The 18,807-nt window shown below is 48.1% G+C and overlaps 1 pseudogene; it reads left to right on the plus strand.

The window, feature by feature from the left end:
• The first annotated feature begins 632 nt into the window (after nucleotides 1-632).
• Nucleotides 633-13,556, plus strand: LOC142775776 (tubulin alpha-2/alpha-4 chain-like; annotated as a pseudogene).
• Nucleotides 13,557-18,807: the final 5,251 nt, after the last annotated feature.

An 18,807-nucleotide genomic window follows, 5' to 3' on the forward strand; every position in this document is an offset into this window, starting at 1 on the left:
GCGGTTGAGAGAAGTTGCTGCTTTGCATGGTGCTTCGCTTTCGGGCGTGGCCACAGGAGCTGCCCTACACTGGCAGTCGGTCCACAGCCACGGTGTCAAACACGAACTACTGTCCCATGGCGCTAGCGTTGGGCGTGGGTGGTGGTCCCGCATATTCCTGATCTTCGTGCCCGTCCTTCTGGGCAATGGCACTGAGGAAAGACCATGTGGTGCACACGTGCCATTCATTAGCATGGCAGAGAGCCAAACTTGGAATTTTGTTTACTGTGAGCGTGGTTACAACTTGCGGTTTGTCATGTGCTCTGGGATTTCAAATATGGCAATAGTGCAAGTTATAAATGTGTCGCATCAGTCAGCTTGCCACGACTTTCTGCTTGCAATTTTGCTGTGTTGGGGTGTTTTAACTGCCCTGTACGCGTGTGTTTGCTTTATGCACATAAAGTTTCAGTATGGGTTGATGATGGGGACTTTAAACTCCTCCTCTATTCGGCAACACCATTGCTGACCTGTCAATTCATGCAAACTGCTAACTCCTAGAACATACTGACCTCATAAACACTCTTGCCACAAAGATTGTCATTGTGCTTACCGACATGCCTGTTTTCTTATTCTGCCGCATCTAAACGAAGATAATGCGCGAGGTCATATCGGTTAACGTTGGACAAGCGGGCGTTCAGATCGGCAATGCCTGGTGGGAGCTCTGCTGCCTGGAGCATGACATTCAGCCCGACGGCCAGATTCCCAGTGACAAGACGATCGGCGGAGGTGGCGACTCCTTCAACACATTCTTCTGTGAGACCGGAGCCGGCAAGCACGTGCCTCGTGCCGTCTATGTCGACCTCGAACCCACAGTCGTTGACGAAGTCCGTACTGGCACTTACAGGTGTGCAGCAGTTTCTTATGGTCGCACGGCTTCCGTACTTCTTTTGCAAACTTCAACCACTTAGCGGAATTCGCATAATAAGGGTCATTCTATCTGCTTCCCGCAACGCGCCGCCGATCGGGTAAGCTGCCAAGGAGGTCGTAGAAAGTAATTGCGAAAGTAGAAAAACAAACTGGTTGAAAAGGCGCGTATAAATTGTTGAAGGTGGGGGGGGGGATGTAGCACATGCCCAAGGGACAAAAAAATAGTTCTTCGAACTTTTAGATGGCCGTCCTGTTGGCCTTGTTGTGCAAGCAACACTAGCCAATGTTCCCCATTGTGATGGCGTCATGCGCAGCAAGAGCCGCGGCACATAATTTTTGGACTGCAGTCGGTCGGCAGCAACACGAGCACAGCATGTGTGGCCGCAGCTAGTGAGGCGAACACCGCATCCTCCTCGGTGGTAGCAGTTGGTGCTCTCGTAGGAAGAGGCGGTGTGGTGGCTGAGCTCGTGGGAGGAACTAGCGTACTCGTGGAGGTTTGCGTACGTTGCAGATGTCATTCGGCCGCCACCGCCGATAGCGTCGCAAAACGAGCGGCCCTTCTCGACCGCTGCATTTCCTCACCTGTTGATGTTGTTGACAGTGGTCCTGAACTGTTCCAGCGCATCGTAGAGCCATCTCGAGAGGAGAGTATGACTGTGCCCTTGCACTATACCTGCGAAAACAGGCAGCGCAGTTTTTTGATTGCACTTGCAGTTGAGGCAGCACGGATGTTCCGTGCTGGATTGGCAACCTCGGGGTGGCGGCCACCATGATGAGGCAGAGCTCGTCACGCAAGTTTGTCGCAGTGGTGTGGCTGAAACTACTGCAGTGGACACGAGGGGCTGTGAGAGACGAGGACAAACTGCTCACTGCAGCTTGAAGGGGCACACCTCCAGTGGTATGGTGATGTCATTGAAAATCGAGGTGCCACATGGGCAGGATGTAGCGAATAGTAGTACCCCCTCGCTTGCAAGCTCTACTGGTTCTGTCTTCTTCGGAAGGGGCCACTGCAATGCTTTATGGGCTGCAGAAGGAGGGCTGTCCTCTTTGTCCTTCATTGGGGCACCATTAAATCATACATATATTTAACCGTGCACTCTCTCGGCTTTCGGTCATATTTTTGCATTGAGTTATAGTGCAAGGATTCTTCATGCAGCCAGACTGTTGTTTATTGTTATGGAACGTATATCTTCGTATTCTCGCCAATACTGCACTCGAGTGGCCACTAAACACACTTGAGACTTTATGCACTCTGCTTACGATGCGTGTCTTATACAAACTTCACCTAAATTATTAACCAAGGACAGTGCTGGTAGTTAAGCCGTCTAGATTATTTGTTTTGTCTGTTAAAGGTGAACCTTGTGCAGGCCTTTGTTGCACTGATGGGCCTTTTTTTGGATGTGAATGAGCCCAGGCACGCCGGCCTCAAGGAGGCACACGCCAACATTCCTGGTGGCCAAACCGTGACGACGCGTGCGGACCAACCAACATGTGGTGCCACAAACATGCAAATGTTCCTCCCAAAAAGAGGTGCGAACCGGGCTTCCGAGATTGCCTATTGGCACACGGCGGATGATTTCGGAGTCCAGGAGCCACCAGTTTTGATTTCAGCAGTCTCCACTTGGGGTGCTGTTCGGACTAGGAAAAGGCCCATGCTTATGTGGCATGAGACTAGGACACGTTTAGAGGCTGTTTGGCAGAGTGCATGTATACTTCACTGTAGTTGCCAAAGTACCAGCCCTAGTTTGTGCAGTTGATGTGGCTGATAACTCTTGGCGCAACACTCACGGCTTGTATAAATCGTCTTGTTGACTGCTGCAGGCAGCTGTTTCACCCCGAGCAGCTGATCACTGGCAAGGAAGATGCAGCAAAGAACTAGCTCGCGGACACTACACAATCGGCAAGGAGATTGTGGATCAGGTGCTGGACCGGATCAGGAAGGTGGCAGACCAGTGTACGGGACTGCAGGGTTTCCTCATCTTCCACAGCTTTGGAGGTGGCACCGGCACGGGCTTCACCTCGCTTCTCATGAAGCGCCTCTCGGTGGACTATGGCAAGAAGTGCAAGCTCCAGTTTGCCATCTACCCAGCCCCACAGGTACTCACTTTCTATAGGTTCCCATTCTGTGCTGTAGTTTGTGCGTAGAGTACCCAGACACTATGGAGGTGTCGGCGGCCCGGCTTTCTGGCTCGGTTGCTGGCTAATCCTAATGGCCCAGGAGCTGCTTTATGTCAGTTGTCCGCGCCAGTGTGTCTGACAGCTTACCTGTCCCCAGCCATGTGGCTGGTGTGGGCTGCACTCCTGAATATTCCTGTTCTTCGTGTAGTCACATCGGACAAGTACTCAGGGGAGAGACCATGCAGGAGACATCACCTTTGCACACCACTCTGTTGTGATTAACTGTACATTGCAGGCTGTGTCGCTTGGCAGTTATTGCTAAATTTGTCTGCTGCCACCACTCTTCTCTGTTGCCTCTCTCTGTTTGGGTTAGGCAAGGCACACCTTTTTTACTGCACTTTGTTTTTGTCGTGCCGATGCTTTAATAAAGCACCAGTCCAGTCAAGGAGTGCCCTTTGACAGCTATGGCCCACTTTTTGCCCATGGTCAGTACACTTATACCTGGATATAACAAAATTGATAAATTCCTTGAAAAATTGTGGATTTCAGTTATACAGTTGAACCCCGCTAGAACGAAACTCGCGGGGCTCGGAAAATATTTCGTAGAAGCAAGAATTTTGTTGTAGTGAAATAAGAAAATGTAGGTGAACTGAGCTAGCAACACAAAGGGGCGTTTATTCTTAAAGGCCAACTCCGGCGATTTTTCGAGGTCAATGGATCTCAATGAAATTCATTGGGTATGTTCAAACAGTCAAAACTGTTATCCGAGACCAGGAAGGAGCGTAGGCCTAGCTAGCGAAATCAGCGACAGTCCGGGCCGAGCGTCTCGTACTTAGCACTGACAATGTGTTTGCCGAGATTTGCATGACCCACTACATTCATCAATACATATTTCCCCCTCGCTGAAGATGGTGCCAAGTAAGTGTTTTAAGGTGTCGTGAGGACAAGTGGTTCGTGATATGGTTTGAGGCGATCCACATGTACGATTTCGCGGCCTTGGCGACGCAGGTCCACAGTGGCCGTGAGGGGTTCGATGAGGTAGTTAACAGCGGAAGTTTGTTCTATGACGTGATAAGGTCCATGGTACTTGCTGACAAACTTACTAGAGGCACCAGGAGCAGCACTGGGGGGCACCCACAGCCAAACAAGAGAGTTGGGCGAAAATTGGTAGTTGGACCATCCATCGTCGTGACGAAATTTCTGTAGCCCTTGTTCTTGTGTTGCAAGGGTGCGAGCTAATTGCCGACATTCTTCCGCATACCGCGCGGCTTCGGAAACTGGTGTGCCTTCGGATGAGTCGGGTCGGAAGGGGAGAATGGTGTGAATTGGAGATGATGGTTCTCGACTATAAAGTAAAAAGAATGGAGAAAAGCCTGTCGTTGCTTGAGGTGCCGTGTTGTAAGCGTACGTTACGTAAGGAAGGATAAGATCCCAGTTGGTGTGGTCGGAGGCGACATACATAGAAAGCGTGTCGCCAAGAGTGCGGTTGAAACGCTCGGTCAAGCCATTTGTTTGTGGGCGATATGCGGTAGTACAGCGGTGAATCACATGGCATTCTGCAAGAAGTTCTCGAATAACATCCACAAGAAAGACACGGCCTCGGTTGCTCAAAAGTTCACGTGGAGCGCCGTGACGCAGAACAAAACGTTGCAGCAGGAAAGACGCAACGTCACGTGCTTTCGCGGCTGGTAGAGCGGCCGTTTCTGCATATCTCGTGAGATGGTCGATCGCTACAATAATCCAGCGATTCCCAGCTTATGTAAGTGGTAGAGGACCATAAAGGTCTATTCCAACCCGGTCGAATGGTCGCACTGGGCACGGTAATGGCGGCATTGGTGCAGTAGGACGGCTGGGATCGTGCTTTGGGCGTTGGCACTCTGTGCAAGATCGAATGTACTTTTGAACGAATGTGTACATGCCGCGCCAATAAAACCGAAAACGTAGCCTGGCGTAGGTCTTAAAGAAAGCGGCGTGCGCACACTGCGGATCGGCATGGAAAGCAGCACATATGCTGGCGCGGAGATGCCTGAGTATGACGAGTAGCCATTCACGACCGCCAGGGTGGTAGTTGCGGCGATAAAGTATTCCATAACGGATAGCGAAGTGAGAGGCTTGTCAGTGTAGCGCTCGAGATGGCGGGTGGGCGAGTGTTTCAGATAGGTAATCCATCAGAGACGCAATCCACGAATCTTTGCGCTGCTCTACAGCCATGTTGATGGGTCCTGATAGTGGAAAAAAGTTGTCTTGGATGGAGACACTTGCAATATCAGTAGAAAAGGCGAACGCGAAGGAGCGTCGGCATCGGCGTGCTTCTGGCCTGAGCGATAAATGACGCGGATGTCGTACTCTTGGAGCCGTAGAGCCCATCGTGCCAAGCGTCCTGAGGGATCTTTGAGGGAGGATAACCAGCAGAGCGCGTGGTTGTCGGTAACAACATCGAAGGGGCGGCCGTACAGATAAGGCCGAAATTTTGTAATGGCCCAGATAATCGCTAGGCATTCTTTCTCAGTTACCGAATAATTTGCTTCTGTTCTTGTAAGAATGCGGCTCGTGTACGCAACAACATATTCTTGGTAACCAGGCTTTCGTTGGGCAAGTACAGCGCCAAGACCGACACCACTAGCGTCTGTGTGGATTTCTGTGGGAGCGCTTAAATCGAAATGACGCAGTATGGGTGGTGTTGTAAGCAGTTCACGGAGCTTCGCAAAGGCACTGTCGCAAGCTGGAGACCACGCAGATAGATTGCGGTCTCCCTGAAGTAGGTCTGTCAGAGGCGCCATTATCGAGGCGAAATCCCGGACGAAGCGGCGGAAGTATGAGCAAAGCACAATGAAACTACGCAGCTGCTTGAGAGACGCAGGCCCCGGGAACTCGCGAACAGCACGTAGCTTAGCGGGGTCAGGAAGAACGCCACCCTTCGACAAGACGTGTCCGAGAATGGTCAGCTTGCGCGCTCCAAAGTGACACTTCTTCATGTTGAGTTGGAGGTCTGCTGCAGAGAGGCAGCGTAGAACCTGTTCCAAGCGACGAAGGTGCGTGGGAAAATCGGGTGAGAATACCACTACATCGTCTAAGTAGCAGAAACACGTGTTCCATTTGAGGCCTCGTAGGAGAGTCTCCATCATGCGCTCAAATGTTGCCGGCGCATTGCATAGCCCGAATGGCATCACATTAAATTCGTTTAACCCGTCTGGTGTAACAAAGACAGTTTTTGGCCTATCATGCGGATTCATAGGCACTTGCCAGTACTCAGAGCGTAGATAAAGAGAGGAAAAGAACTCTGCGCCTTGTAAACAGTCGAGGGCGTCATCAATTCGAGGCAAAGGATCAACATTCTTTCGTGTTATTTTGTTTAGGCGACGATAATCTACGCAAAAACGTATCTTGCTGTTCTTCTTTTTAACTAAAACAACCGGTGACGCCCAAGGACTGTTTGACAGTTGAACGACACAACGCTTTATCATGTCACCTACTTGTTCATCGATGATACGGTGTTCAGTCGGCGAAACACGGTATGGTCGCTGCTGTAGTGGTGGGTGATTACCTGTGTCGATCTGGTGGCAGACGGTATATGTTCGACCTAAAGTAGCGCTGTGACTGTCAAAAGATGGTCGAAACTTGTCAAGGAGGCTCAAAAGCTCACACCTCTGTTGTGGGTTTAGGCCTTCGTCGATGACACGGTTGAAAAACTCGGTAGTGGAAGGGACATTCACGGAACTACAGGTATTTCAAATAAAAATTAGGTTACGAAAAATTGTAGGAATGACGCAATGCTGAAAGTTCACCTTTTAATGCAAATTCACCTTTTAATCGGCCGTTCCCCTTCTTTGGGTACGAGCCATTTGCACAGGAAAACAACAACAACAACAACTACAGGAGAGGGCACTGACTTCCGATGATTCATCAGGAACGTCAAGTGTAGCGATGGGTTCGAATGATTCTATCGAACCAATACATTCCGCTCGAAGCAGCGTAATCGAGAATGGTAACGAAATCTCCACAGGCACGTTGGTCGCACCACCTTGAAAAGTAAAGAGAGCGATTGGGAGCGGTGATAGGTGGCGATGAACGAAAGCAGCGGAAGGCGTGAAGAATGCGGTAGCGTCGACGACGGTGGAACACGACACAGGTGCGAAGACAGTAGCGCGTGGAGGGATTTGGCTGTCGTCACTAATGACTAACTTCGCGTCGGAAGGGCGATCATGCACTGGTAGCGCATCACCAAGGGGACAAAAGTCGACTTCGGCACGGGCGCAATCAATGACGGCTTGGTGATGGGAGAGAAAATCCCAACCTAAAATGATGTCATGAGAACAGTGCGGGAGTACTAGAAACTGCACTGTGTAGGGCACTCCTTGAATTACAAGTCTGGCAGTACACGCGGTCACAGGCTGCACAGGCTGTGCAGTGGCAGTACGAAGACATGAACCCAAGTAAGGTGTTGTCACTTTTCGAATTGAACGGCAAACGTTTTCGGCGATGACAGAAATTGCGGCCCCAGTATCAATAAGGGCAAGTACGGGTACACGTTCAAGAACGGCATTAATTACATTCAACGGCGGACGAAGAGGGCTTGTGCTTTGCGACGAGGACGCAGTTGTTGCCTCGGGAACTGCGTCATTTAGTTTTCCGCGTCGATTGTAGGGGGGCGTCGGCGCATCAGGGAGGGCGAGCGTCGACGTGGAGAAGGAGATCAGCGATCAGGAGCTGGTCGGTGGCTTGGACGAGGAGCGTACAATTCGGGTTCTGGGGTGCATTGAGTGTACGTGTAATCGTTCTCATATGGACGTAGGTTTTCACGTGAGTGGAGTGGGCGGCGGCGGCAGAAACGTGCGACGTGCCCAAATAAACCACACGAAAAGCAGATTGGTCGGTTGTCGGCAGAGCGCCATGGATTATGGACTCGACGAACTGGAGGTCGTGGCGGCTGGGTGGCATAAACAGGAGCAGGCAGTGGAGGCGGCGCTTGAAACGTCTGTGGTCATGGTCGTGCTGCTGCTTCGGCGTACATAATTGGTGCATTCACTGGTGGCACCAGCTGCGGAGGAAGGACCTCAGACACTTGATCTCGTATAATAGTCCGTAGAGTAGGGCTGAGCGGTGCACTGCGCTCCGGTAGGCCAGAGATGAGCGAGAGTTGGCGGGCAACTTCTTCGCGCACGAAATCTTTGATCTGCGAGAGGTACTGAAATCGATACCCCGCACCTCAACCAATTATAATAAAGAACGAAGACAGTCAAAACTGTTATCCGAGACCAGGTAGAAGCGTAGGCCTAGCTAGCGAAATCAGCGACAGTCCGGGCCGAGCGTCTCGTGCTTAGCACTGGCAAGGTGATTGCCGAGATTTCATGACCCACTAAATTCATCATTACACTTTGCACATTTCTGTCATTTATGCCAAATTACAGGCTTGAGAGATGCGCTGATTGTTTGCAAATGAATTTTTGAAGATTGGCTCAAAAAGCTCCCCTCACTTGCGAATCATTGGCAACATTGCCTTTGTGACGTCATGTTTGTCATGTCAACGAAAGTGACGCAGCAGATGGCATGACTACTTTGGTCGCTACAGCGTTTATTCTGCTCGCCAAGAGGCAATGGCGGTGATGTTTAGCATGAGTATACGACGGGAAAGCTTTCTTCCCTCCTTTGTGGTGTCAGGCCGGCACCTCACTGGTCTGCCTTTGTTTTTATATTCTGTGCCAGCGGGACAAATATACGGCCTCAGTTTCTTACCAAATGGCACATCATTCACAGACAGGGTGCGCCCGGTTGGTTTTTCAGTTTGTGTTGTGCTTTTTTTCCTATAAAAATTATTTTCAGACTTCCTGAGCGTTTCAGCTATTGTGCTCATGACAAGAGTGTCTCAGGAACATGGATAGACCATTACTTTGGATTGTCAAAAAAATGCCGGAGTTGGCCTTTCAAATGAAAACAGTGTCCGCTGCTTCCTATTCTTTTCCAGCAGCGTTGCAACGCGATTCAGTCCTGCATGGAGAGGCCATGGTGAAAACTGCACTGAATGTACCAAATAGTTGCATTAACACCTTAACCCTAGATGTCTTTCGCCGTCAAAGTGTATCGTACAACGCAGAGATGGAGGCAGGGTATTGTGGAGTGGCGATTTTTGCCTTATTCTATGCCATTCTTACCATCCGTCACTCCCGCCTAGCTGATTTGATTGATAATGTGGACAAACAGCTGCTCTGATTAGGTACACACTGGCCAAGTGCGAATAATTTAAGCATTGAAATCGGGGGGGGGGGGAGCTGCAAGAAGGAAAGCATGCACTGAGCAACTGAGCTTCATCTTCGGATTGTGTGCGGTTAGAAGGCAAGCCAGCGGCGAAAGCAGAACAGTCTCATTGTCATCACTATTGGGCAATGGCGGCGGTTTCTGGTGGTGCCAAGGCGCGTTTTAGCCTTTGTCGACATATTTTCAGGTTCTGGAAATGCATCAGTGTTAGACTGGGTTTCCTGTATAGCAATAAATATCCGAGCCGGGAATTGCATTGTGAAGTTTCGTTGAAGCGGGGAACGGCAGAAGAAAAGGTGTTCATCGTGGTGACAATGTTTATGCATTGTCTCCTATGGACTGCTGACAGGGAACTGTGATTTTTCCGTTGCAGCAGAAATTTCTTTGAAGCGGCGTTGTTATAGCAGGGTTCGACTGTTTCCCGAATTTTCGTACTGAACGTGCATACATATTCGCAAATTAAACAAAAGGGAGACTGAAGGCAGAACTAAGCCGAACCACTTTTTTTACAGTAAACTCACTGCGTTATTATATTTCAGGCCTTTACCAGGCTTGCACTCGTCGCCTATGCGGCCTACACCACCACCCTGACTTGCTGACTTGACGCTTTGGACGCACGGTCCACTGTATTGACCACTCCTGGCCTTTATACAGGAAACAGAACTTTTCATTTTCACAGTGAAATCTCGGTATACCGAACTTCATGGCACCGTGGAAATTCGTTATTTTGCAAGGTCGTAGTGACAGCTCAAAAATTCACCATGCTTATTTTTCGCAGACCAAAACGACCCACTTTTACAACGGTGGGTTCTCGAACTTTTTTTTCACGAGAAAAACAAATGCACAAATAAACGCCTAAAAATGCACGTTTACAAAAGGTCCTTGCAGTGAAAATGCCTCCAGCTAATCCACATTCCTGTGGTGCGATTTGGTTCTTTGGTCACAACAGCCTGCCTTTTGACTTGCTTGGCGAAAACATTTTCCGCTTCTTTGTCTCAAATCAGCGCAGCATGAATGCAGAGTTCCTTTGCGGGCGCGATAAGTAATCACCGAAAAAAAAAAGGTGCACACTACTGACACGCTACTACTGACCTCTTTCGAAGAACAAAAAGAAGTGCTAAAAATTTTCTCGTTCTGTTTTGTGCTCCTTCGCCTTCTCAGGTATTAAGTGCCCATGCTTCTTGCTCTGCAACTCCCAATCTGCCTCGCTGACCTTGCCCTCCCGTGTTGCCGTCGCTCCCTTACCTCTTCTGCTTTTAAACCAGCAGCGTCAGCATTCCATCAAAAAGAAAGAACAGAAAATTGCCCTTTTCTTTTCCCCCCTTTGCCCTGTCGCGCGTCTTTCGAGAAGCGTGGCGTTCATTCGCTTTGTTGTCTGCTTCCGTACTGCTCCTGGGTAGCCACGACTGTTTTCAGAACGCGAGTTCGTAGTACATAGGTGCTGTTAATATAATGTGGAACTAAATTAATGCTCGTTATTCTGAAAAGTTCAGTATTCTGAAGTATGTAGTAGTAGTGAAATAATTTTACACTGAACTGTTAGAAGTCTGCGTGGGATTTTTTTAGAAAGTTTGTTAATGTGGGGTTCGTTCTAGAGATTTTACTGTATTTAACTGATGCCAGTAGGGCATACTGGCGCCAATAAAAAAAAAATCGATAAGCTTTAAATAGACATTCTCAGCGGTTTTTTCGCCGTCGCCGCCATCTTTTGTAACAAGTCCAAAACGATACCATGCCCCCCTCCCCCTCCCCACGCATCGCAACTTTCAGGAGCGGGTAAAAAAGCTCGTGCGCTGCTCAAGCAGAGATCGAATGAGTCGTTATATGGAGGTTCGTTATAAATAGGTTTAAGTGTGTCTACCGGCAGCGATGTATTCTAGTCTTTACTTTACGTCTTCTCATTGCAGGTCTCCACAGCAGTCGTGGAACCCTACAAGTCTATTCTCACCACACACACCACCCTGGAACATTCAGACTGCGCTTTCATGGTCGACAATGAGGCTATCTTTGACATCTGCCGGCGCAACCTCGACATTGAAAGGGCCACCTACACGAATCTCAACAGTCTCATCGGCCAGATCGTCTCCTCCATCACTGCCTCTCTGCGGTTTGATGGTGCCCTGAATGTCGACCTGACAGAGTTCCAGACATACTTGGTGCCCTACCCTCGACCCAACTTCCCCCTCGTCACCTATGCTCCAGTCATATCTGCCGAGGAAGCCTACCATGAGCAGCTGACAGTCGCTGAGATCACCAACTCCTGTTTTGAGCCTGCCAACCAGATGGTAAAGTGTGACCCCCGTCACGGAAAGTACGTGGTCTGGTGTCTCCTGTACCGAGGGGATGTTGTGCCTAAGGATGTAAATGCAGCCATTGCGGATATCAAGACCAAGCGCACGATCCAGTTTGTGCACTGGTGCCCCACTGGATTTAAGGTAAGTTTGCTGCTACCTTGTGCGTCGTGCCTAGCGTAATTAAGAGGACCAGGAAGTTCTAAAGGGACTACCGTATTTACTCGCGTAGTCCTCACACTCGCATAATTTTCGCAGACCCTCACATCGCCCAAGAAAAAAATGCTATTTTTTCCTGTATTTATCGAACCCCCGAAAACTGCCGCAATAATGTGGTCTGTTCGTTCCATCCATTAATGATGATAGCGCACACCATGTGGCGCCATCTCTTATACAATAAGCGTACCATTGCATGGAGATTCAATCTAAGCCAAGCCGAATTGGCCAGTGCACGTTGCGGCGTGTTTTGTATGTTGTGTCGGTAATCTTGCACGTTATGGGGCGATACTGAAGCCACAGGGCTGCTTCAAGTTTCAAGTGATAGATCATGCACTAAACAACTGCAACAAGGCCGCCGGTAGGCCCTTCGGAGCCTACGAGTTTTGTATTCGCTACTGGTGACGGCAGCCGAAATCCACCAAGGTGCGTTGGGCTTGCCGTGAGCCTAAAACTGGGATTGATGGTAAACTTCATTTCATCAGAAGGAAACTGCGGACGATTCTGTTAAATAGCCATAAGCCCAATGCTGACGTCCTAGGCTTACGTTTTGAGGGCTCCTGTTGAGCGCTGACCACGACCGCTAGGCTCCCAACGCCCACAAGCTTCGCGTAAGGTATTCTAATTATCGACTATTTCCTTCCAAGTTTTGTGTCTCAAATAAATCTTGCCTTGTGTTGAACTTCTGCTTTTATTGTTGAGGAAAGTACTAATTAGTACTTCTTAAAGCTTGCTGTGAGTGGCTGGTGTGAGAATCCCGATTTGCGGCCACTTCGTTTGCTTTTTCGCTCTCAGAGGTTTCGTGGAAAGTTTTCCCCGCGCAAATCTCGCACCCCCCCTAACTTTGCATCGATATTCTGGAAAAAAATTGCGAGGATTATGCGAATACGATATATATTATTGAGAACCAACAATATTGCCACGTTACGTAGATTTTATTTGTGTATTTCGGAGTAGGACTTCACATAACAAACTGTAGTGCAAACTGAAAATGAAGAACAAGAAAGCTCCCAATCATTTTTTTTCGCTGGCTTAGAATTTGTTGTAAAGATGCGAATGTCTTCAGGGAGCTCGGTATATAACTTCAGTTTTTTGGTCTTTCGTTGCTGCACAACTTCATATTTATCCCTTTCTCAACTGTAAGTGAGTTCATAAGGCTTTTACAATTCCTAGTGGCTTTGTGTGTGAGCAGTGGCTTTTGTTCAAACATAGCTTGTGTTTACAATGTGCTATTGTGGCTTTGTCTGTTCTTGGGTGTTCAGACACTACACCCGATTCGTATTGCAGGTTGGCATCAACTACCAGCCGCCGACTGTTGTACCCGGTGGCGCCTCGCCAAGGTTCAGCGTGCTGTGTGCATGCTGTCAAACACAACAGCCATAGCAGAGGCCTGGGCACGACTCGACCACAAGTTTGACCTCATGTATGCCAAGCGGGCATTTGTTCACTGGTATGTCGGTGAAGGCATGGAGGAAGGCGAGTTTTCCGAAGCCAGGGAGGACTTAGCTACCCTCGAGAAGGACTACGAGGAGGTTGGCATAGACTCTGCAGAGGGTGCTGAAGATGATGGTGGGGAGGAGTTTTGAGGAAAAGCGTTGGTACCCTCCTGCTCGGGGCCATGCAATAAAAGAGCAGTTGTCCATGCCCGAGCTTTGTTGATTCTTCATATTAAAGGACTTGGTCTGTCCACGCCATTTAGTGGCTCCTGCCATGTCTAATGCAAGTTGTCAGTGGTCTTAACAATAAAAAGCATGTATGTGGTGGGGGTCTCGCTCCGCGGTCTCTTCTTTTGTAGCCATGGACCAGGCAACTGAACTTGTGGGGCTGCTTGTTTGAGACAGCGAACCATTTTTTTTTGCTGCTGTTAGCTTCAAGACTTGAAATGCCACTAAATATTCGGAAAAAAGGAAACATATGTAGAGTGATCATTGAGGTGGCTACGAATAGGTGCTGAATCTGATAAAACACCACCTACCAAGTCTATACAGAGCATGTGCGAAAGGGACCCTGCAGTATCACTGTGCCTGTCTTGGAGACCCTTCCACTGTTTGCCGACACAGCCCTTTAATGAGATCCGGTTTCGTTCAACGATTTGCTTTAATAGCATTGGTGGACCACAAGGGCTTCAGAAAATAGCCCGCCGATTTGTCAGTTTCCTTATGAAGTTTGGCTAAGTAAATTCAAATATTATAGCTATGTCAAAGTTCTGAAACATTCCCTTGTACTTTGCGCACGTTTATTTTATGTGACAGATTTTGAAAGGGATTTTCCGTACGCTTGAAACGTGCTAATAGTTTCGACGTCAGGAGCTGGTATATGACGTGACCGGAAGGTTTTTTGGCTACAACGCTTGTTCAAGGAAGTCTCGGTGTTTCCCTGTCAAAACCTCTGAATCAGCCCTTGCACATTTTTATGGAATAAGTTTGCAAATATGGTACGCACGAAGCAGTTCCCTTTGCTTTATCTACAATAGGTGCATTTCCAAACATGGTGTACACGCGCACTACGTACAATTTAGTGGGAGGTTACCACCAGTTGCAGGGCGTAGAGGATTTCTTACATGTCGCAACTAGACGTGATTTGTAAAAGAACCCTTCAGCCTCGAGTACGTGAGCAAGAAAAAAAGTTAACCTAATATGCAACGCGGTAAATTGAGATAAAGAATGGGATATGGATTCCTTTGAAAGAACTTAAAGCACGGAAACATTTTGACGAGCCAAACTGCAGCTAATGGTGCAGGTGATTTTAAAACTTTAAATATCAACTTCGTAAACCAGACATGCCATTTTTGGCATATTTACTGTACCCGCCACGTGCTTATTTGATGTACCTTATAGACGCGAAGAATTGAAAAGATGTAACACGATACAATCAATATCACTGTGGTTTGGTTCACATATGCGATTTGTAAATAAATCAATCTCTATAAGCGGTCGTTATCTATAAGGATGGGTGCAACGCACGCTGGAAGGAATGGTGCAACTAAAAACATGGTAAAACCGAGGTTTCGAGATAAGTACAGCCATTGTTTTTCTTCATTTATCTTTTTCATACCTACAAGTTACCCACTCTGAAATTTGAATTTTCTTACAAATGGAGAGTATAAGATCGCATGTTTCGTGCTTGCCGACATACCATTGAATGTCTACAGTGTATTTCATTGTGTACGTACAATAAATGATCAGACAACAGCTACTTTTCCCCTGAAGTACCTATTTCATATGACTATATCGTTGCATTTGTCGACTCGTAAGCCCATCGCAAAAATCAATTACAAAGAGATTAAACGTTCGTTGATTGACGAGCACCATCGAAAGGCGTTGAAGACAGCGAAGGGTGTTACATTGCGTTCAAACCAAGCCCACAGTTCGTGACACACGTAATTATGGGCGTTGCCGCCTTGTCCAATGTTCCCGCACCTAAGGTCCATAGATGTAACCTGTTCTATATGAAAGAGGAGAACACCTAATAAAACATCTTTCGTCCAGGCACTTTACCCACTCCCCCCCACAGGCGCCACAGGTTTCTTTGCATGTTCAGTTCTCATTCATCGTCGGTGCCAATTCGACGCGGAAGAATGCGATGTGTGACGTAGGAGCACTGCTGTCACAACCAAGTGCGCTAGAAGAGAGAGTGCGCAATTTTTTCAAATACAATGACATGCATATTTATCTAAACAAACGCATTCTTGCTGCATAAATATCTTTACGGATTTTAAATAAAAAAATACAACCTAACGTTTTTGTGAGCTCTAGATATTGAAACATTACTGTGGTTGCGTGACTGATTTGTGTGCCTATATAATGCATCTCGATATATATTATTTTTTTCAGCCCAAAATTACGTTGTGTTTGAAAAACCATAGGCCTTTTAGTTAAGATCCTGCCGCCCGGTTCTTGGCCGATCCCCATTTCTGGGTGTGCGCGAGAGTACCAAAAATCATCATCATCATCATCTCGTCGCACTACTTTTTACTGAGTCATCAGTTTACGAGAGTACGTTGATCACGCCGAAATAAACGTTCCTTTTGCTGTCAACCCTCAAGTAAGTGCGTATTCCGCCACTAGTTAGCTGAATACACGCTTTTATGTGCGATGAGCTTGGTTGGATTTCCTATTTTTGCGCGTCCAGGAAATTTTACCGCTTCGGGTAAGCTTGCATTGGCGCCGTCTCTCATAGGCCTAGCACCGGCATGATCGAAAACACGACTTGCTGTACGTGGCCGGAAATATATGTGTAGTCACACTGATCGTAGGTCAGTGCGTTTGAAGAACTAGCTACGCTGCAGAGCGATTGGGTGTTCGTTTTCTATAATCGGAGTGGACGTGCGAAGTGCTGTCGTAGCCGGCCAAGCCTCGGCGTGATTGGTTGCTCAGTGGGCCTAGGATAAATTATTTGATCGCGTTTCGAAGTCAGTCTTATCGCGTCGCTGAATTGAACAGTTTTCTTGAGGAGGTAGTTTAGTTTCACGACGCTTGCGGGTGAACGTCTTGGTTCATGATAGTGTCCGCCCGTTACGCTACAGAGGTCATCAGCCGGGCGTGCCTGACCGTCCGGCGTTTTCCAAAGAAGTTTGCGCCTCATAAACTGTCCGCATGCGCGATTTGACGTGAATCAGTGCGAGTTGAGCGGTGTAAATTGAGCGAACAGAAGTAAGGCCTGCACCTTGTCAGAACGTCATTAGTTTCGGGTGTCTCGCACTGCACAGCTTTTGAACTTGACGCGTACAGCTGTGAACTGGTTTTAATTGGTGCAGGTTAATCACATGGCCCTAATACTACGAAGAAATCAGCTCACACGAAGGAGCGTTGCATGCCAAAACGTACAACCACTATTTCGCACCCGTTTCAACTGCTCCCAATGAAAATAGAAAACCTCTGCTACGTGTAACGGTAAGGGGTCTCTAAGCTATTGCAAAACATATAGCTGCGATTCTGGCACCGTGTTTAGAACATTCAAAAATTGGAAAACTGTCTGAATGTAATGGGCTGATTGAGCGGCGGTGCTGAACGTCAAGTTACTGTGGCTATAGGTGCCACCTCACGCGGGTTGGCGCGACGGCAAGGTTCCTTTTGGCGTTGCATAAGTGGTTGCCAGACTGGCACCGCCTTAGTAGAGGCGGGTACGGCGCCTACGCCTCAGTGCTGCGCTGTGTGCTCAGCTGCACGCGAGGCGGCACCAAGCTTGCACTGTCAACGTAGGAAGTGCAGGAAAATCGTGAACCAGTGGTGCATATCTTCCGCACCTTTCGAAATCAATGGCAGGGTTCAGGGGTCAATGCTGCACCGCTGAAATGAATGATAAGGTGCAGCACCTCGTGAACTGCTTCACGTGGTGGCGCCGAATAGAACAGGCCTATTTTCTGCAATAGCGTGATGCACATGTCTCGGTTCAGTATCTGTACTATGCGATTTCTAGTGCGAATTTATAATTAACTGATGTTTTTCTCGCAGGCAGGATTGTCTGTTAATATTTTCCATACGGTCACGCCAACCTTTTGCCTCCTTATTTTGATCAGGTTCATTACTTCGTTTTACACTCCTTGTGAGGTGATTCTGCTACTCATGTGCCAATTTATTGCATGGCTAGGCTCATCTTTAAAGGGGCCGTCACACTTCTGAAGTATGGTCAGAAAACTCTGCTGATTGGTAGTGGAGGCGGCCTGGAATTCACAAATTGTCAGTCGGCTGACAATTGCTTTCTCTTCTCTTGACCAATCACGGCAGATGCTCAAAAATTGCTCGTAAAATGCCCATCTATTATCCTTTAGCTGATTTGAACATGGCACGCTTGGTCGTTACAGTATGCCCCAAAAGGCCGAGACTTGTCCACGCATGCGCGCGATGCGATCACGCTAACAAGGCCGCGCATTCGAAGAAAAAAAAATATGCTCAACATCGCTAGGCGCACGTGAATTATTTTTGCCTCATGCTATCTCTCCCTGCTTCTAGCGCTTTTCGTCGGGACAAGAAGAGAGAATGCCATTGCCACATGCAAGGAATCTTTTAACTCCGCTCGTACTGAACGGATTCCTGAAATGTTTGTCATTGAATTCGTGAGACAACAAGATCTTCCACTAAATTCATTAAATGTACTTGAAAAAGTGTTTGAGCGGCCCCTTTAAGGAATACTGACAGAATTTTTCACTTGTTTCTTTTTCTTTCTTTAGCGTCAAATAAGCCAAGACTTTGAGAGCGTAGGAAATGTACTGGTATCTTGTTTAATAACTGGGTGTGCCACCTACAGTGAGCCAATGGCTGCTAGATGTAAGCGCATATGCACCCTGAAAACTCGGATCATGCTTTTGAAAACTCGTTTCGGTTCCTACTGTACACTGACGTCGAGACATGGTATGAGTGAGCTGCATCATCAGGTGGTACTATCTGCAAGCGAAAGTTTCCTTGATGTATCTTCGTTCGTACGTAGTCTTCATTTGCCTGGTTCATTTGCTGTGCACAGCACGGTGCTGTCACGCTGGACGCAACTTCAAGATTCATCATTTGCAAGTCTGACGTAACCATAGTCTTCTATCGTTAGGTCTGAACGACACTAGACACTGAAAAATGCGGGTACACGCTTTGGTGCGCTCTCTATTTGTCTTCTATGCTCTTACTGAAAACGTTTTACATGCGTAAGCAGCTCAAGTGCAAGACTGTATTTGGCATGTTTTACGAATATCATGTTGAATGTCAAGAAAAAACGTTGCGGTTAATCGTTATTTGTGATAACCGACATATTGAGGCGCGGTTGAGAGAAGTTGCTGCTTTGCATGGCGCTTCATTCTCGGGCGTGGCCACCGGAGCTGCCCTGCACTGGCAGTCGGTCCATCGCCACGGTGTCAAACTCGAGCTACTGTCCCATGGCGTTAGCGTCGGGTGTGGCTGGCGGTCCCGCATATTCCTGATCTTCGTGCCCGTCCTTCTGAGACATGACACTGAGGAAAGACCATGTGGTGCGCACGTGCCATTCATTAGCATGGCAGAGAGCCAAACTTGGAATTTTACTGGAACTTGGAATTTTACTG

This window comes from Rhipicephalus microplus, chromosome X, assembly GCF_043290135.1.
Source record: "Rhipicephalus microplus isolate Deutch F79 chromosome X, USDA_Rmic, whole genome shotgun sequence".
Taxonomy (NCBI): Eukaryota; Metazoa; Arthropoda; class Arachnida; order Ixodida; family Ixodidae; genus Rhipicephalus; species Rhipicephalus microplus.